Below are 11,622 nucleotides of genomic sequence, written 5' to 3'. Positions count from 1 at the left end.
CTATCGACATCGAAAATACAAACTGCACAGCTTAAGGCACATGAAGAGATCCGTGTGCTGATTGACTCAAAAATGTCCCTACAAATAATCCGCCGGGTTGATTTACTTGTCCGACCACCTCCCTCCGTCCCTCTTTGCTGTTAGCACAATTCTTTCAGTTTCTTTTCTTGTATTTTCCTTGCTATTTTACTGTTGCTTTTCCCCATGAGGAGATGGATCCACAACCGAAACCGTTTTCACCCTTTGTTTCTGCAGCGTCAGTCTGTATGAGGAGCACAACTCGCACAGCTCCAGTGGCGCAATCGGTCAGCGCGCGGTACTTATACAGCAGTGCACAGCGGAGTCATGTCGAGGTTGTGAGTTCAAGCCTCACCTGGCGCAGTGTCTTTAGCTACTGAAAGCAACTGTCGAGTTTAGATACTCTTAGGTATTTGATGGAGATAAATTAACATCAAACGAACAAGTAAAGGTAAAGGTTTATTTCGAGTCACAATCAAAGAAGGCTCCACAGCTGAAACATTGTGTTTCCTTCTCTTTTCAGCATGGAATGTGTACCTCCAGTTGACCTGCACACAAATATATGAGAGAGGTCTACTGAGGTGAGTGGAGCACTGAAGACTTAATAAAGCTCTTGCATTAGATTCTGTTTTTGTTGTTCCCCAGATTTGTTTTTAAATGTTCTTTTTCTTTTGAAGTTGTTGCGTTTGGTTGTTTTTTTATAGTTGTTAGACAACTACAGGGATTTACCTAGGTTCCCGGAAGACTTCTCATTTTGTGTTTGTTGTGTTTTTGGGTTACAACTATTTTTTTTCTGTTAATAGGACCCCACGCATTACTGTGGGACTAGTTAACTTTAGTTCTTACATTGTACCTGAAATGACCTCAATAACTACTAGTCTGTTTCTCTTTTTTTTTAAAAAAAGGCAAAACTGATGTTTGTTTCTCCTTGTTGCTGATTGGTAGCTACAACGGGTCAGTTGCAACAAACTTGGCCTCTGAAATTTGTCAGCAGCTCTGTACTGAACCTGTTCTCAATTGCAACAAACCTAAAATAACAGCTGCTGCCCATTAGATGTTACTGAAGTAGCAGACTAAGCGGAACAATAGATTACATTGGAACTGTCCTGAATGTAGTGGAAATAATATCGTCCTTAAGTAATGAACTGATGCACCACTTGTTTGAAAATTATTTTTATATTTAACTAAAATTGCTTTCCAGACACTACAATTATTCACAAGGAATTTTATCAATACATATTTTATTAATAAAAGCGTGATATCTAAATAATAAAGTTTAATGTTATCTTTAACATTAGTACTTTAGTAGCTGTATTATGCTTTTGTGAATTTCCAGGTATCCCGGTGGAGAGAACTGAAATTAAGGAAATACATATTTAAAGGGGTGTAAGTCTTAAATGAGTTCTGTTACATCTGGGTGTTAATTGAATAGATTTGTTGTATTATTTAATTTGATTTGACTCTACACTTCTGTTTCTCATGAGAAAATATTGGGGATTTGGAGATACAGATAATAAGTTGTACTATACAGGCAAATGTATGGTTACCTTAATGAAGAAACTGTTATCATTACCCTTTTCAACATTATTATTTAAGACAGTCTTTCAGAACAGTATTCTCGTATTAGTGGCTATAGTCTAATGATAACAGTGGTGAAACAGGCAAAATGTGTGGAAAGATTTGGAGATGGAACAGGAGACTCATACAGTCGATAGAAAGGTTGGGTAGGATTGCACACACCACCATGCCAGTGCTTAGTATAGTGGTTTAAAAACATAATAAGTGATTTAACAACATCAACTGCACTACTGAGAGCTCAGCTCCACTACTACTAATACATCGCCCCTTTTTGTCAATTAGATAGATGTGTTTTCTACATGTATTTAATTAGTGCTTCTTTCGTTTTAACTGATTTAAAATAGAATCTCTATAAAACAGATAAATGTGTATGTGTCGCGCTGAAATTCACACACGAGTAAGGAAAGATATCGCGTTTAGGAAGAAATCCAGGGTGATGACCCCGCTGAATGGAAACAGCCTCATACATGAGTGGCATGTGCTCTACCACTGAACTGAACTCCCGACAACTACCTTTATCTGCAGCACTTTTAGGAAGAGTGAGGAGTCTACAAGCCCAGAAAACGTGAGGAGAATTCAGAACAGGAGGCTCTTCACCTTTCACTCAGCTTTCGTTGGACGTCTAAGTGAATGACAAATTTTCACTTTTTGATTAAAGAAAATAAAAAACACCTTTCTTCCAGCCAGATTCAAACCAGAGACCGAAGGATTCCTCACTGTTCCCACTATATTCCTCCGCTCTAACAACTGAGTTATCAAAAACACAGGAATCCCACCTTTTGTCATACAAAAAGCACAATGGAGTGCAGTGTTCCTATTTATTTAAATCCCAGTTCAAAATCAAATCTCATTCCCATAGTCCTGATTAGTTTAAATTTAAGCAATTAACCAGGCTTCTACTGTATAAACTTCTAGAGATATTACAAATTGTTTGAAGGGACATCATTTCAGATGGAAATTGACTTTTTTTCTAGTGGGATCACATTAAACCTTTCTTTTGGATTGAGAACAGGATCATTGTGAGATTCAAAACACATCTGCCTTTGCTTCTTTCAAGGATGAATGGATTATTGAGATGCAAACATTGGTTCAAATCAAAACAAAATTGTGCTATATAGTACTTCTGTTTTTATTTTCAGCTACCAAAATTTAGCCTTAGTTGTAAAATTCCATATTAATATTCAATATTAAGTAGATTCAAACATGCACAGTAGAGAAACAGAATTAATTAATTAAATGTTTCACTAACATTTAAGTGCAACCTATTGATCGCCTTTGGCCAGTGAATTGCATAAGGCACCACACAACTTTTACTGGAAGAAAAACTGTGTGTTCTGAGTGGCTGCATCTGTATATAATGTTATTCAGATAAGTTTAGGTGGAGGTCAAATTCTAACCTCATACTTCTGCTTCCCTGCTAATAACAGCTCTCTGGCTACAGAGGGTGCTGCGCACCTCTTTTCTATCCCCTCCCTCCACCGCAACACCACTGCTGCAGGATTTTCTCCCTGGAGAGGGGATGTGAAGACACTGATCTCTTACCAGCACTATGCTTTCTTCAGCCAGGGAAGTTAAACCCAAAGCACTGAGCACTCAATACCTTGATATTCATCATCTGGCTACAGTATTAATATACTTCTTTACCAAGCTGCTGGATCTGTGAAGTTCTATCATCATGGAAACATTATTTGTATCAGGAAGTATGATGTGGAAACACAATGTACGTCCTTTCAAAAGCTCACAGCTGTACTACTCTAAAACATCATTCTAAATTGCTAGAGAGGAAAACAATCTTAGATTGATACATTGTTGTGCAAGATTCTACTGTCATTTTCACTATTTTATTACTGAACAGGAAAATGACTTTTACCAGATCAATGAAAAGTAAAGCTTTATTTAAAAGGTTAATTCAAAGTGATACAGTACATTCAATGGGTAGTAAATAAATCAGATTAACAACATATTAAACATTTCCTCTGCAAATATAAAAAGCTAAATTAAACTAAAAGGAGAACCAGAAAAGCCACTGAGGAGGAATGAAACTTTCATTCTGTGTATTCAGATGCCTGCTCAACAATCATCTTATCAACACTAGTCTTATTGTCTTATCCGAGTAATTAAGATTTTAAAAAAAAATCATTCAGCACAAAAAACAACAACATATACAGTAGTAGTTCAGGTGGGTAGCTGCTTCAGCATGCGTAGGCTGCAAAGGAACAAGTAATAGGTTTATTCCATGCTGAAAAAAAGAAGAAAGAGAACACAACGTTTCGGCCGTGGAGCCTTCTTCAGGTGTGAGAGAGACAGGGCAGTAGGCAAAGGTAAAGTAGCGGGAGAACAAAGGTTGGGAGGGAGGAGGAGTGAGAGGCGGGAGCAGGGGACAGAAAGAGAGGCCAATCAAGAGGTGTGAAGTCAGAATGGGTGCAGAGAGGTGTGAAATGAAACTTCCAATGAATGGAGAAAATTTAAAAGAACAGTAGTCTGTCGTTAAGGGAAGGGAGAAGGTGTGATCCTAGCTGCAGAATAATTTTAGTTTCGGTGGTCTTTCTGATGTATGAGTTCGGAAAACCGTCTTTGAGAACACAGACGGAGAGATTAGAGTGGTCGTGGCCGTCAGAGGTGAAATGAGAAACAATGGGCTTGGAGAGATCTTTAATCTTTACAGCCCTGACGTGTTCTCTGAAACGGTCTCCGAGTCTCCTTCCTGTTTCTCCAATGTAGATGGCTGGGCATTTACTGCAAGAGATACAGTAAATAAGGTTGTTGGAGGTACAAGATGCTGTCTGGGTGATCCGGAATTGTCCTGAGGGGCCTTGAATGAGTGTGGTGGTGGCTGTGTATTTGCAGGTGATACAGCGAGCTCTGTTGCAAGGGAAAGTGCCTGGTGTGGATGGTTGTTGAGGGCGGTCAAGGGAGCTGTGAACAAGGAGGTTACGCAGATTAGGTGGTCGGCGATATGAGATGATAGGGCGATCAGAAAAGAGGGCCCCAATGGAGGGATCATCCTGTAGGATGGAAAAGTTGTGGTTAATGGTCCTGGGGATAGGAAGTGTGTTAGGGTGGTAAGGAAGCACCAAAGGAATGCGATTGTTACGGCGGGAGCTCCTGATCGGGTTGATGGTCCGGGGGGTGTTTTTGGCTCGGGCAAGGGCCCTGTCAATCACACATTTTGAGGGCTTGGTTCTCGAAGTCGATGTCGTCGCTGCATAATCGACGATGACGATTCACAGTTTCACAGTTCCTTCGGCTACAACAAATATGCAGCGACGACATCGACTAAAAAGCTCGAGCTGTTTTGCAAGGAAGAATGGGCAAGAATTTCAGTCTCTCGATGTGCAAAACTGATAGAGACATACCCCAAGCGACTTGCAGCTGTAATCGCAGCAAAAGGTGGCTCTACAAAGTATTAACGCAAGGGGGCCGAATACTTTTGCACGCCCCACTTTTCATTTTTTTATTAGTTAAAAAAGTTTCAAAAATCCAATAGATTTCGTTCCACTTCACAATTGTGTCCCACTTGTTGGTGATTCTTCACATAAAAAAAAAAATTATATCTTTATGTTTGAAGCCTGAAATGTGGCAAAAGGTTGAAAAGTTCAAGGGGGCCGAATACTTTCGCAAGGCACTGTACATCAGAAAGACCACCGAAACTAAAATTATTCTGCAGCTAGGATCACACCTTCTCCCTTCCCTTAACGACAGAATACTGTTCTTTTAAATTTTCTCCATTCATTGGAAGTTTCATTTCACACCTCTCTGCACCCATTCTGACTTCACACCTCTTGATTGGCCTCTCTTTCTGTCCCCTGCTCCCGCCTCTCACTCCTCCTCCCTCCCAACCTTTGTTCTCCCGCTACTTTACCTTTGCCTACTGCCCTGTCTCTCTCACACCTGAAGAAGGCTCCACGGCCGAAACGTTGTGTTCTCTTTCTTCTTTTTTTCAGCATGGAATAAACCTATTACTTGTTCCTTTGCAACATATACAGTAGGTTACATTCAGTCTTTGAAAAGCTCATTAGAAAAGAAGGGTCATCAGTTCAGATTAAAAAGTCTAGAATTTGAGCCTCGCTGCTGTGTCCTGGGTTGAATGGTGGTAAGAGTTATTTTCTTCATTTTTCTGTGTGTGAGATGCTTTTATGCATCTAAATATACAGATGCAATTATATTGTATGCAGATTATTTTCCATATGTAGCACGCTGTAAGTGGCAGTGACATGAAATCAGGCCAGATTAACTGATCATTAATTAATGTTGTATCTACTTGTTCTGATAATGACACACATCTGTAATCAGTAGACAATGGGAAACAACAATCACAATTCAGTTCTTATCTCAGAATTGCAGGACATATAGACCTTCTGTTGTAGTGCAGTGTCTCTCAATGTAAAGGTATAAAAGTGCAGGTCAGTCTTACAGCCTGAGAGACACAGCAGGAGACACAGTAACAAGGTCTCACTAGGACAGTGACTGTGTGGGTACTGTACAGGTTTTCAGCTGTACAGTTACTGGATAATCTGAAATCAAACGCCTCATAACCTACAGAACTACATACATTAAGGGAAATATAACAGTATTTTAACAGGGATGACTCAGAAACACAAGGCATATCATAATGGTATTACTCAGTTAAAAACTCTAATCTGACTTCAGGATGAATCCTCTACAAAGCTGCACAGTGCTCTGACATAATCATACTAAGATCCTTTTTCAGAGGGTAGTGTGGTCAGGAGACTCCGACATCATCATAGTCACATCCATCTTCAATGGGCTGTGTGGCCAGGAGACTCTGCACTTCAGGAGAAATGGCAGAGACACCTGCCAGAGACACACAGTCAGCAGAAGAGGTGAACAGGGTACAGAAAACAGAGTATTTCATACAGAAACAGACCCTCAAGATCTCATTACTCAAAGAAACAAGGTTGTGGAAAAGATATAAATTGTGTGAAGCATCTGTCAAGAGACAAAATACATGTGGCACAATCAACACTGAGAAACTTGCAATGGGCATTCTTGCCATTATGTGAAAATGTTAGTGAAAGAAGTCAATACTAGAATTTAATAATTATTAATTATTTACTGAAAGGATATATAGGAAATTATAGCTATGTTCGCCTTTTGTTTAGAGTGTACACATTTTGGAATACAAAAGTTTATTCCAAAATATCACTAGTAACTAGCTTCTGATATCTGGGTACATTGCTTCAGACCTAGTAGCCCTTAATGTAAAAAGTCCCAGAAGTATGTCATGGCAAGAATAGAAAATTAAAAAATACAGAATATGTGCCCTCCAGATTTTTTCATATCCCCCATGAAACAGAAACAGAATCATCAAAAACAGATGTATGTCTTAGATCATGTGTCTCGCTTAAAAACATCTAAAAATGTTATAATGTAATTTCTATAGTACTGTACATAAAGTCCAGTAGAAATCATATTTATTTACATCCATGTAATATTTTGTAAATCCTCCCTTGTCAGGGATTACACTTACGGAACACCTCCTATAATAGACTGTTAGCATCTGGCACTTCTGAGGGGAGATTGGTGAATAACCTCATATGCACTCTTCAGAGAGCTCTCTGACTTTATCCATGATGACACATTTGTTGTGTTTAATCCCCTATTTCGGATGAGTATAAGTATTGTTACACATGCCTACCAGGGTTTTCAAATGCTCAGGTATTCCCTGCTGTATTTGTGTAATTGTTTAATTGTGAAAACATCCCAATAGGTACATTTAAATTTAGAAGAACAGCAAGTGAGATTAGGATAAAATCTTTCTTCCAAACTTCTGTTATAAACTCTATAGAAAACAGAATATATGAATAGGAAACACTAATAGAATAATAGATGTTTATTCAGAAATGTATTGTTTCTTAGCAGGGATTCCAGATGGGACTCCAGAGACTGAGTCAGACCCACTGTAAGAAACCCTCTTTCTCAATGTGCTGGGATTAAACCCTGAAGACCCCCTGGCAGCTGAACCACAGTTAAGATCTGGTCCTGGGTCTAGTTGACTTTGGAATGGTTCCCTGTGAACTATCTGAAGACCTGCTGAACCTCCCACGCCCACTGTGAGCTCCCCATGGCTTCCACAGCCCTCACCTGAGATGGGATCATTCTCATTGTTCTCCACATCATCATATTCAGACTGCAGCTCATCACAGAGGAGTTTTCCTGGGAACAAGAAAACAGTATTTTAGTAATTACTTACAGTATGTGTTTCACCTAGTAAATTAATTTCAATAAACTGCCATTTTCTTCTTCTACTTCTTACTTCTTGTGAATGTGGTTAGATTCTATATTTTAATTCCTTTAATTACTCCTAACTACGTCAAACTATTTCATCCTCTAAAATGAAAAGTTTACTCTTCCGTAGATACAGCTATCTGTCTCACACTATATCTCAATAGGTTGTAGGAAACCAAGAAAAAAAGGTTTGTAAATAAACTGTCCATTATTCAGACTAAAAATATTTTAATATCATTACTTATATGCAAAAAAGTGTAACACATTTACTACAGTCTTGACACATATGAAGGCAAGTCGTCATCAATTGTATGTGTGGCTGTATAATTGTGTGTGTCTGTGGAATTGTGTCTAGGAAGATACAAATGAGGAGGATCTGGGGAAATATGTATCTTATGTTGACCACAGAGTGGCAACGTTTCAGTTTGATTTCATACAAATGAAAATATTTTAGACTATATTAAACACATATAAGATGGAATGGAATGAATTTGTTATTTTAGCTATAAAGAAATTGTTTGAAAGAATGCTAAAAAATTACATTGGTATTCTAAGAAAATAAATATTATGAATCTTTTTGCCATTAACAGTTTCACGGTGACTTTGCAGGTAACACGTCCATTTTGAAAATCATCTTTCGAACGTGATCAATATCTGAACCGGAAAAAAATAAAAAATGGCGAAAATCGAGAAAATCGGCTCTTTAGAAATTGGAAATATATTCGCGAGAGGAGTCCTTTTCTCAACGATTTACACTTTTTGCAGGAGTCACTTCTCCCAACGAACATCTGCAGGTTTCCGTAGTGTTCCTGCAAAGAGTGATCAATTTGAGACTGGCACATGTCCCGATTTAATTGAACAAAGCTAGATACGCATATTCTAATGCAGCCTTCATTACAAGACAGTTTATTTATCGAAAACGTGTTATGTGAAAAAGAGTAAAACAAAAAAATATGGATGACAGTCTTTTAAAGCTGAAGATTTTACTTATGAGAAATTGTCATCTTATGTAGATGCTTTTCAACCGATGCTTTTAGAACTTTGCTGTCCTTCCTGCATCATTTTCAGCCTTATAAACTGTGTAGAGGTAGCAATCACTTGCTATTTCTCAAATGCTTCCATCATTTTTCTTTCACGCTAGGACGCGAGTTTGTGCATGTGTTTGGTTTTCGTTTCACTGATTCTCATTGAAGATTTGGGAATTAACGACGAAAGAATCAGTAGCCTCGGAAAGCGGAAGCTTTGGTTCACAACGATCTTGAAGACACGCCCATGTAGAGCAGCGTGTGATGATTTGTACTACAAAAGACCAAGTGTTCAAAGTGACGTCCGCGTTTACCGTTGAGACATTTCATCTCGGGCGCACTTTTAGAAAGCAAAGAAAGAGCAGTCGTGTTGAATCAGCAGAGTGGCGCAGCGGAAGCATACTGAGTACATAACCCAGATTGTCAAGGATTGTCAAATTCTCCAACAAATCTGTGATCTAGTTTTAAAATATTTTTGCGTAGTATAAATGAATTCTCCCGACAGCCAGTTAAAGCTACAATTCCTCACGTGAAAATGGTTTTCTTGGACATTGACTTAGGTACTTAATTTTTTACTTGTAGTTCCACACGAGTAAAACACACACATTTCCTGCAAAGTTCAAGAGGGTTAACGTGTTGCGAAGAAATCCCATTAATTGTTAACGGAGATTATGTTTACATCAGAACAATCTGAAGCGCATCCCTGAGTGGGCTTGAATCGCCAGCTCTTTGTTTAACAGCTGCACAGAGAGACACCCCCGTTGCTTTTCACCATTCACGTTTGTAGTTAAAGGAAATAAAATACTGGCATTTTCCTGCCAGCCCGCAGTATTTCTTCTGCACTGACGAAGAATAACCAAGAACTGTATTTAATCTTTCGCAGGCTGTAATTTTCAGAAAAAAAGAAGTGAATACTTGTATTAAGCTAAATCAAGCCGACGGAGATGAACTGCTGTTGTTTTTCTCCACTTTTCTTTAAAAGGAGAAAAAATCACTGGCATTTGTTGGTTTTTTTTTGCAATATTTCTTCTGTCCGGATAAGCAAGATTTGTATTTTATCTTTCAGAAGTTGTATGACTTTCTTGAAATTCAGAAACAACTTGTTCCAGAAAAGAAATGAACACTTGCTTCAAAGTTAATGAAGAAGTATATCTCTCTCGCTGCGTGTGCTCGTATCTGTCCATCTCTCTCTGGCAGTCTGTGCAGAGTATCTGAAGGGGATGTAACACCACTTGGCAAAGAAGAAAAATCCTCAGAGGCAGAATAACAAATCATTATTCTCTTCTCAGTCAGATTCACAGCTCAGACTCACACTCAGACAGAAGCAAAATTTGATTACCAATTTTCTGGAGTGGTGTCATCTTAACCATCTCCAGCTTAACACCAGCAAGACCAAAGAAATGATCTTCAACTTTCAAAGGAATAAGTCTCCGCTGAACCCTGTTTCCATCCAAGGTGAGGACATAGAGGGCGTACATTCCTACAAGTACTTAGGGGTACACCTGGATGATAAGCTGGAGTGGTCTGGTAACACTGACGCCCTGTACAAGAAAGGTCAGAGCCAACTCTATTTTCTTAGGAGACTCAGGTCCTTTGGTGTGTGTGGAACACTGCTACACATTTTTTATGAATCAGTGGTGGCGGCGGCCATCTTCTACGCTGTTGTGTGCTGGGGCAGCAGCATCATGACAAAAGATGCAAATAGGCTCAATAAACTCATAAAGAAGGCTGGCACTGTGTTGGGAATGAGCCTTGACCCCCTGGAGGTGGTGGCTGAGAGGAGAATGCTGACCAAGCTCACAGCCATCATGAACAACACCTCTCATCCGCTTCATGGGACTGTTACTGGGCAGTGGAGCACTTTTAGCAACAGGCTGCTCCAGCTACGGTGTTCAAGGGAACGTTTCCGCAGGTCTTTCCTCCCGGCGGCGGTCAGGGTGTATAACGCTGCCCTAGGCTAGGACTGTTAGCCCTTCATTTGCTCCTCTATGGACAGCATGTTTACTCCATTGTACTTTTTGGACAATCAGTCTGTATAAACCTATGCACATTTTGCACATATTTTATTGTTTTTACAGTGACTATGATCAGCACATTTTGCACACACCTACTGTATGTACTTATTTATTTATTTTTATTTATTTTGTTGTCTTTTGTTTTATAACTATTCTGATGTCTGTTTTGCTTGTCTTGGGCTGGACTGCTGTAACACATCAATTTCCCTACGGGGTTTAATAAAGTATTGTCTATCTATCTAAGCTCAACTCCATACTGTTCTTTGTCCTGACAGTCCAGATCCAGAGGACATTCAGACAATCAGTGCTGCTACATGAATAATATCAGACAGAACAGCCTGAACTCAGGTCACATCTCCCCCTTTTCTCCTTCCTCCCAGCCTCTTAGAAACACAGTAGAGCTCCCAATTCTCCATTCTGTGAACTGGGCTCAGGGGTCACTGATCTGGCAGCTGTTGGCTCTGTTCCAGGTCAGAAGCAAGAAGCTTCTATTAACCCTTTCCAGGACCTCCAGCCCTTCTGTATTACTTTCTTTACTGTATGTCAGCCTCCAAACATGTTTCTAAGTGTTTTATAATGCAAGTGAGTGTGGAATGATCTTAGTATTTATTTTATAAACACCAGTATTGACACTCTGATCATCATATTGATTATTAGTAGCTGATGGTCCAATGGTTGTGACTACTATAGTGACCAGTTGACCAGTCTGTAGCTCTGAGCAGTGGGACTCAGATCAC

The 11,622-nt window shown here is 39.3% G+C and overlaps 1 non-coding gene across 1 annotated transcript; it reads left to right on the top strand.

Annotated features, from left to right (window-relative positions):
• The first annotated feature begins 287 nt into the window (after nucleotides 1-287).
• Nucleotides 288-381, top strand: trnai-uau (transfer RNA isoleucine (anticodon UAU)). Its single transcript has 2 exons — nucleotides 288-325; nucleotides 346-381. It is a non-coding gene; the product is annotated as a tRNA-Ile (tRNA).
• The last annotated feature ends 11,241 nt before the right edge of the window (nucleotides 382-11,622 follow it).

This window comes from Atractosteus spatula, chromosome 10 (assembly GCF_055471065.1).
Source record: "Atractosteus spatula isolate fAtrSpa1 chromosome 10, fAtrSpa1.hap1, whole genome shotgun sequence".
In the NCBI taxonomy this organism is placed as follows: Eukaryota; Metazoa; Chordata; class Actinopteri; order Semionotiformes; family Lepisosteidae; genus Atractosteus; species Atractosteus spatula.
The sequence above is the reverse complement of the archived record's forward strand: the minus strand, read 5'-3'. Positions and strand labels throughout refer to the sequence as shown.